Below are 9,875 nucleotides of genomic sequence, written 5' to 3'. Positions count from 1 at the left end.
AAAATTACTAAGAATGAATTACAAAAACAGTATTTATTACAAGTTCTTAGCGACTACCGCAAAAAAATTCCATGACCACAAAAAAGAAACGCTTGTTACATCATTATAAATTGAGTTGTATTATTATATTTTAAAACGTATTTCATGTAATTATTTATAACCCAAAATTAGTTATTTATTATCTATAATTAAATTAAATTATTATTTTTTTTATCATTATTTTAATTACGAAATCTATAAAATATGTGCTGATTTTATACTTATAATCGAATACACATAAAAATTTAATATTTAAAAATAAAATATATGATTAAAAAATTATTAAAAATTTAATTTCTTATAACTAATGTTGCTGAAATTGTAATGCAGGATTTGTATTTCTAGAGTTATGATTGGTAATGTTAAAAAAAAACTGAAAATTTTTGTTATTAACTTTTTTTTAAATTTTAGAGATTTTATGGCACGGGTTAAATTTAATCAATTTATCTGAAACTTTTTATACATACTTTTTTTAGCAATGGAATAGATTAAGGGAGAGTAATTAAAAAAATTATATAGTTCGTTATCCAGTATCACGCTACTCACAGCCCACTTGTGAGCCTCGAGACCTAGGTTAGGAACCACTGAATTCTATGCAATACTAAAGTTACATGGTAAGTCAGTAAAAATAATATCATATTTAAAAAACGGGAAGGTTTGTAACCACTTTTTGTACAGTATAAAATAAATATGATGAGTTTATATCGTCATCATACACACTTTAGCTTATCTATTAAATTTTAATCCAAGGATAAATCATCACATGAATGAGAAAAACTGTCAGATAGATTAAATTACTGAGAATTCAAAATAGATTTATTTTGATACTTATGTAACTTTTTTTTATTATTAATTAAAAGGTATCTTGAATTATTTTTTTCCAAAATCATTGCATTATTTTAATAAATAAATATTATTTAATTATTAAAATAGTATATATTCATATTACATATTTTAGAATCCAAGAGAAACTTAAAGTTAAACTATATGAATAGATTCGTGATTAAATAGACAAAATCATAACACTAGTAAAAACGATTTAAAAATGTTAGTGTAGCATTGCGCATATTTGTAAACATTTCAAACTCCCGCGTGTTATATAACTTAATAGTTATTATTAAACAAAATAACTAAAATTAGTATTTGTAATTAAAATATATAACTTATTATCCATTAAAGAATTGTAATTATTTATTTTTGGGTTCCAGAATGAAAGATTTTTGAGATTTTTGGTGTTAAATTTTCAATAATTAGCATCAAACGAACATTTTTAATATCAATATTTTAAGAAGAAAGAAAAAGTTTTAAATATTCTAAAATAGCTTAATAATGTATAAGTCATTTTTTTTAAATATACATGTATAACAAATCTGTTTTTGATTTATAAAAAAAAAAAAATATATAAACATATATCAATACAAAATAAATATATTTATTGTTCTGATCAGAATTTAAAATTTCTTAATAATGTATATCAATGTAATATTATTTTAAAAATTAAAATATATTATAATATCATTGATTGTATTAATAATATTAAACATGAATTTATTTTAATTAATAGTAATTATATCGTGGAGAATTTAGTTATTTTTGTATTAATTGTACATATATATATTTTAACTTGCATTGACGATAAAATATTCTAATAATGATAACACATTTATTATTAATAAACTAATCTAATTTAAATTAATATTCTAATTAAAATCAACAGATATAAATGCAGTTGTAAATATGAACTAGTAAAATAAATTAAATGCGTATTGTTTTTGCTATTTAATAGAAAATAAATAATTAATTATTATTTATTATTTAAACACAAATGAAAAAAATTATATTATGTTTAAAAACGTCATGACTCAAACCCACAAGAATATCAAGTTAATACAGCTTGTTTTCTCATTATTAGGTTAATATACTTGTAAACCTATATTTAACGAATAAATAATACATACAAATCTTAAAATATTTATAATATAACATCATACCTAAATATTATTTAACTTTACATAACTCCTAATTTCATTAAATTTACCTTTCTACAGTTAAAATTAATATTATTCTTATTTACGTAACTATGTATTTTGGTAATTTTTGTATGACCTAATTTTGATCATCTAATTAAATATTAATTATAATATTTTAACTTCAGTGTGTTTATAATATACCCGAATACTTCTAATTATATAATATTGATTTATAGTACTAAAATAAAATCTAGATAACTAACAATAAATTTAACTGATTTTTTCTGAAAAGCAAATAATGAGTGTATAAATCATCATTAAAAATTTTTTCGACAGTTAGTATTTCAGACTTTTATCAATTTCATAATCAAGAAAAATAATGAATAGGCATATTTTAATTTATTTATATTATATAAATATGCCTTTTTTAAAGTATTAGAATATTCTTCAACGTTCATCTATTCAAGTGTTCTGAGTTCCATAATATAAATTCACATACTTATTAAACATATTCTTCATCTCTTCTGCTAAAAATGGCAAATGAAAAATCAAAAGGTAAGATTTTTTTTTAATTATTTTCATAAATAAAATATTTAATATATTTATTTCAACAAAAAAATTTAGCTAACAGTTTCGTCTCAACAAAACAATTTCCTGACAATTTTCTTCTTGGGACAGCGACTGGTTCTTACCAAGTAGAAGGAGCTTGGGATGAAGGTAAGTTTCTCATTTACGATTCTCTCATTTTATGTCCTATTATACTAAAATGATAATATATCTAAGTTTGAATATTATAATTTACTTTGTAAAAAGCTTTCCAAATTTTCTTGTTTATATAAATATATATTTGTTATAAAATAATATTATCGATTTTGATTAAAAAGATGAAAATTCTAAGAAAATGTAATTAATTAAATATAGTATACAAATATTTTCATTTGAAGAGTTCATTGTTTTCACCTTTATAATAATGATATATTTTGGCAGTAAAAATATATAGATACCTATCTAAATATTAGTTATATTATCTTGATATGTATTTATATAATAATATATTCATTAGTCTTTATCCTAGTTTACAGTTCTTATATTAAATATGAGTACTTATAATATTGTATTAGTATTGGTAAACATTAAATTTTATTAACTTTGAGTTTTAATTCAAAATGCAATACATTTTTATTTCTGTACTAGTTTCAAATTCATACCAACGATAGCTTAATTATTCGTTAAATTTATCTAACTCATTTTCTAGTGAATTTTGAACATCAATATTAAACTTAACAAGTCTAATTAGTTTTCGTAGAGAGTGATATTCTATTGTATAAACTGTCAAATTTTTAAATATTTTTTATCTACTTGAAAGTAGTATAAATAACTCTCAAAATAATTAAAGCAGTATTTGTACACGTTTTTTGAAACAGTTATCTTAAAATTTATGTTTTTCATACCAGCAAAATAATTTTTATTTTTATTTTTTGTAAAGAAGGTGGAGAGTGCTAATATTATATAACGTTAGCTTTCAGTTTCAGTCAAATTATATCCCATACTGAAGGATAATATTATCTTGAAATATATTTAGTCTTTCTCTGTATAAAAATCCTATGGGTTAAAGGATTTAATTTACCTCTTCCATAACAGTACGCGGATTTTTTCTATAACTACGAAAAATTGATTGAACTTTTAAAAATCTATTAAAGAAATAAAGTTGATTTGAATTTAGATGATGTTTTCTTCTATTTATCATAAAAATGGAAAATACAAAAATTATAAGAACTTTTTATTTGTTTGTCTATTACTATAAAGATTATAAAATAGTTGTAAGAATGGAATCATTTGTAAAGATAGTTTTAATTGTTATAAATAGATTCGGTTAATTAATGATGGTATTTTAACATAATTGACAAAAATTAAAAAAGTTATAAATTTAAAGTTTAAACACTTAGAGCACGAGTAATGAGCTTGAAATAGATTATTTTGATAATTCAAACTTTTTTATCAATTGTTTCAAATAAATACTTTTATGTTCAAACAATTATTACAGTTTATAAGTTCATAAATTTAAATACGTTAAATTGACCTATGATTCCTATCCTCATTGATAAATTATCAATTATATTCCATGTTTTAAATTTATAATAAATACCAATCAATTTTTTTTTTTTTTATATTTTTCTATTCAATGGTAAAAAAACCAAAATATATAAGCCATTTAATTTTACCCATTACGGGTAATTGTGTAAAATGTAATATTAAATTATTTAAAAAATAGTTAACAATTGTATATATGATTCTTTAAAGTATTAAATTGATAACTTTCATTTGAAACATAAATATTATTTGTAATACATCGTTAAAAATTGATTTAATCATAGGTACATATTATTTATTAGGCTGCATGCGAATTGCATCCCAAAATATGAAAATATAAATCGCGATATTCGAATTACGTCCGCAATTATTATTAAATTCAAGCTAAACATTTTTTAGATATTTATTAAACATTAAAAATGTAATTCATTAAGTTAATTTACAACAATATCAAGTGATATCACTTTATATCTATAAACATGGTTGTTTTAACAATAATAAAAATATGTTATCTGGTTTATTAGATTTTTATAATAATCTATGATAAATCAATAACTCATAAATCATAGTTACTTCTAAATTTAAAATTTCAATTTCATTATCTAATAATAATACTAATTTATACAGATCATAAATACTTTAATCATGATAAAATAAATATGAATAGGTCGATGATATTTATCTGAATACGATAAATAATTAATATGATGAATGAATAATTTGATATGATATTATAATCAATATTAAACCTATTATTGTTATATGACATTCCGTAAATTATTTTATAAAACTGTACTTGAATCTACCAGGCGTTTATTCAAATATAAATAAACATAGAATATAATTAGGTATATATTACCTACGGTATTAATTATAAATATATAATTATAGTGAATTATAATGATAAAATACTTGCATGCTGTAAACTTCATCACCATTTTGAGTTTCATCAATAACTGATTTTTAAAATATTTTCAATTAAACTACGAGTACTTAACATTAATAAAAAACTATTTCAGTAAAAAAATTGATTTTGTAGTATTAAAAAACTAATGATATAAGAGAGTTTTACTTGAATACTTCATAACACTTATAATGATTTAAATTATTTTTTTTGATTTTACTTTCATAACTTAAAAATAATATAAAAAATGTAAATATTTGTTTTTGTGTTTCTCAAAAATCCAATACAGAGCTAATTAATGCAAATATTTTTGAAATTAAATTATTAAGTCCTATTAAATATTAATACCTTGTAAACTTATGTAGCGGAACTTACGCAAAGTAAGTTGGTAGTAAAGAGTACCTACATATATACATAGTAAGCTGATGAGTAGGTACATGCAAGAACAAACATAGGAAGAAACTATGTATAGCATATTGCGTATAGTACACTATACACTACAGTAGACCGTACACTAAAATTTACTATACATAATACATTTTGTTTAAGTAAATAACACATCAATAATATGAACTATCATAAAATACTTAAATATACTTGCGATTATAGACAAATAAATAGTATTTATGAATAATCAGTGTATTATTGTATATAATATTAAATGGTTATTAATAACGAAAACAGTTTACGTATTATACCTACAGTATTAATTATAAAATAAAATAACTTTAAAAAATACCTGCCTATTGTAAATTACAAAGCCATTTTAAGTTTTATCAATAACTAGTTTTTAAAATATTTTCAATGCAATTACGTGTTATTTAAAAAAACTATTTTGGTATAATCATTAGTTTTGTAATATTATAAAACTAATGATTTAAGAGAGCTTTAATTGAGTACTTCATAACATCTGGTATGACTTGAAGTATTTTTATGAAATGTTTTTAATTTTATAATTTATCATGAATAAAGATATATTATATTTGAATTTTGATAAACACTTAATATTTCTACTATCAAAATTGTCACTCGTATTTTGTGTAATTGAATATATTGGTTCTTTATTTTTTTTTTTTTATCGTTAATATTGTTTTTACAAGATCAATAAAACATTTTGTATCTCAGATAAAGCGGAATCAATCTGGGATCATTATTTTCATTCCAATGAAGCAAACAAATCGTTTAGATACTTCTTAGACTTACCGAAGTCGGTAATCGAAAAACACATACAGAAAGGCATCAAACCTAGATTAGCTGATATATATAAGGGAATGGGAGTATATGAATTTCCGTCATCTGCAATTAGCGATGGTACGCATTTTCAATTCAACGGAGATATAGCTGCAGATACGTACCATAAAACAGATATAGATGTCAAACTACTTAAGGAATTGGGTGTTAGTTTCTGATTAAACATTGAATAGTTCCAATTTTCAATATTAATTAAAATTTGTAATGAATAATTATGTAAGTATTAAAATTTTATTCTAGGTTCAAGTTTATCGTTTTTCAATAAGCCCGACTAGAATTATTCCAATGGCTCATGACCATTTACTAGGAAATGCCGGAATAGCTTATTATAATAATCTAATTGACAAATTAATCGAAAATGGAATCATACCAATGGTACTTATACAAATTTATAATATTATGAAATTATCGTATAGTTTACATACACAAGATTAAAAAATAAATATAATTCTTCTAAGCAATCTATATATTATATGTACCGGCATTAACTAAACAATATTAAAGCGCTTTGAAATCTTGATTTAGGTGACGTTGTACCACTATGATATGGGAGAAATTTTCAATAAACTTGGAGGATTAACAAATTCGGCTAGTTATATATTTTATATAAATTACACAAGAATCTGTTTTGAGAATTTTGGAGACAGAGTAAGTGCATACGTAAATTATAATCATACACATATACTACCTATATATGGTTGTATTGTATTGTCACGAATTATTAAAGTTTGAATAATTAAATATGTACTATTAGGTAAAATATTGGACAACAGTATCAGACATTCATTTGGCGACTGAAGGATATGGATCTGAGCATTTTGCTCCTGGTTACCAAGAACTAATATTTAGTGGATACTCAGATTATCAAGCATTACATCATTGTATTATTGTACATGGTATGGTTAATCAATTATACAATAAAGAATTCAGAGATAAACAAAAAGGTAAACTATTATATACAAATGTGTACATTTATTTTTAATCAATGTAGTTATTTATTACCACTTTATTATATATTACTTTTAATTGTTAAGTTAATTTCGGTGAAACCCAAAAGCAACTGTCTATTTTTTTCGATAGACCAAAAACTCAAAATTATTTTGCGTTTTTATAACTTAGTACCTAATAGAATAAAAGCTCCAAAATGAATATTGTAGACGTTACATTATGAGAATCATTTTAAAATTATTAATTATTAATTTTAATTAAGTATATAGTATTTTTATAATTCAAAAATACATCAACAGTGATCGAGTACAGTTGAAATTTAGTATTATTTTATCATATTTTATCGTAACGAATTACGGTGAAGGTTAATAAACATTAAAGATAACTATATAATACATACAGTATAAACTTACTTCTAACTCATAAAATATACTTAATATTTGTAAAATTTTTTTTGCGCTTATGGTTTCTTAAAAAGGTATTATTATTTTTTTTTTTTTTTTGTGCTTATAGAACATTTATTTTTGCGCTTTTGGGTTATGTTTGGGTAATATTTTGCGCTTATGGGCTACAGCCGTAAATTTAAATTAAATTAAGATAGTTTATTTATGATTTTGGTTAGGACAAATAAGTTTAGCCATAGAAGGAGTATGGTTCTATCCAAAAGATCCAAATAATTCAGAACATCAAAAATCTGCCGAAAGGGCACGAATGTCTACAGTAATTATTCGTTAAAATGTCATTCATTATACATTTTATATTCTTACATGAATTTTTTTTTAGTTTGGATTGATAACACATGTATTATCCACGGGAAAATACCCGGATGAATTTTTAGAATCAATCAAAAAAACTAATAAACGAGAAAAAATACGCGTCGAACGAGTAAAACAATTTTCCGAGGAAGAACAAAAAATAATCAAAGGTATCCAAATAATATTTTCATTAAAAATACAGTAAAATACAGAGATAACATATATTTTTAAGTCCTTATATTATATAGTTATCGACTTATGAAATAGATTTCACCTCTTTAAATTGATCATCATTATTATATAAAATAGAAATCGCTAAATACTTTGAAAAAGCGTTCAAATAGATTTCATCACTAGTAATCACTAGAAATCCATTCAATATAGTCAATTACAATTCTTCTTTCTCCTTACACAAATTTTGATTATATCATACATTATTTTCAAGGAATTTGAACTAAAACGAATTCAATGTACAAAAAAAATGTAGACCAAACATTTTTATTAAACCTTATTAACTCTTCTTATCGACATAATGAGGAAAAATAAATAAATACTATGTTAAACATTGAAATCGTATTAAAGAGTTTTAAATACGACACTAAATTATCCAAACTATAATTACAGGGTCATACGATTTTATTTTATTCAACTATTATAGTAGCGTAAAAGTACGACCAATGACTGAAGAAGAATTGGCCGCTGAACTTAATCTTAAAAGAAGAGATCGAGGATATTCATGGAATTATGACACCACACAGACTGAAGTAAAATTATCATATTTTTCTATTTTAAAATTCATACACATATTGATCATTAAAATAAATTCATGTGATTTAAGGTTTTTGAGGATTTTAAATTGCTTAAAATGGATTAATGAAAAAATGAATAATCCAAAAATATTTATCGGAGAAAACGGAATTGCTGAGGAAGATGGCATTGATGAAAGTGACAAAAAAATCGCTTACCATACTGTAAGTTGAATGTAATAAATTGAATATGATTTATATTCTAACTTCATCTTATGAGTAATACTAAACTAATATTTTGATAAATATTTAAAATCGCGTATAAGAACATTACCTAAATACCTTATTGAATGACCATATTATAACTTATAAACTGATAATATAAATGATGTTTTTATATTAGGGAATTTTGAATAAGCTTACTCGAAGTTTGATGAAACAAATGTGTTTGATACTGCGTTTGGTCATTTATTGACATACATTGAATTCGCATTTGGTTATTGGTAATATTTACATTTAAATATATAATTTTCTTTATAATTTAGTAAATTTCACATAAATAATACTTATACTATAAATAGTCATGGTATGTAGGTATTATATTACGTTATAGGAAGAAATTTGAATTTATTCAGTAGACTTTAATGACGAATCAAGACCACGTTCAAAGAAAACAGTTCTTTTTTCCAACAATTGTTTACAACGAAGAAATTGCCAATACAACAAGTGAGAAATAGAGAAAATACGTTAAATCTTATTAATATTTAGTAGTTACAGATAGTGCTATCAATATTATTTATATCAATCTAAATATTGATACATATTAAATCTAATAAAGAATAATAATCTCTAAAAATGTGCTTAGTGATCTTTGATAGTTAATGTGTTTTTACACTGAACACTAATTTCCTTTACCTCATATTAGATTTTCATTTTAAGAAAATTGTAAGTTATTGATTAAACCAAATTTCAAATAGGGAATATGAGGTTTATGTTCGACACATCTAGGAGTGTATTATGAATTATTCCGATGAACACTGTGTCATCTGTCACTCAATCGACATAATCGCACGATATTAATTTCAAGATTCTAAAGATGAAGGTTATTTGAAGGTAACTCTATTCTATATTAGGTAAATCTAGCAATACGTAACTGGAAGTACACAACAAG

At 22.5% G+C, this 9,875-nt stretch overlaps 1 pseudogene; it reads left to right on the top strand.

Moving 5' to 3' along the window:
• Window positions 1–2,460: 2,460 nt before the first annotated feature.
• Window positions 2,461–9,430, top strand: LOC112593365 (annotated as a pseudogene).
• The last annotated feature ends 445 nt before the right edge of the window (window positions 9,431–9,875 follow it).

The sequence above is a fragment of the Melanaphis sacchari genome, unplaced genomic scaffold (assembly GCF_002803265.2).
Source record: "Melanaphis sacchari strain LSU unplaced genomic scaffold, SCAv2.0 Contig2011_pilon_pilon, whole genome shotgun sequence".
Taxonomy (NCBI): Eukaryota; Metazoa; Arthropoda; class Insecta; order Hemiptera; family Aphididae; genus Melanaphis; species Melanaphis sacchari.
The sequence above is the reverse complement of the archived record's forward strand: the minus strand, read 5'-3'. Positions and strand labels throughout refer to the sequence as shown.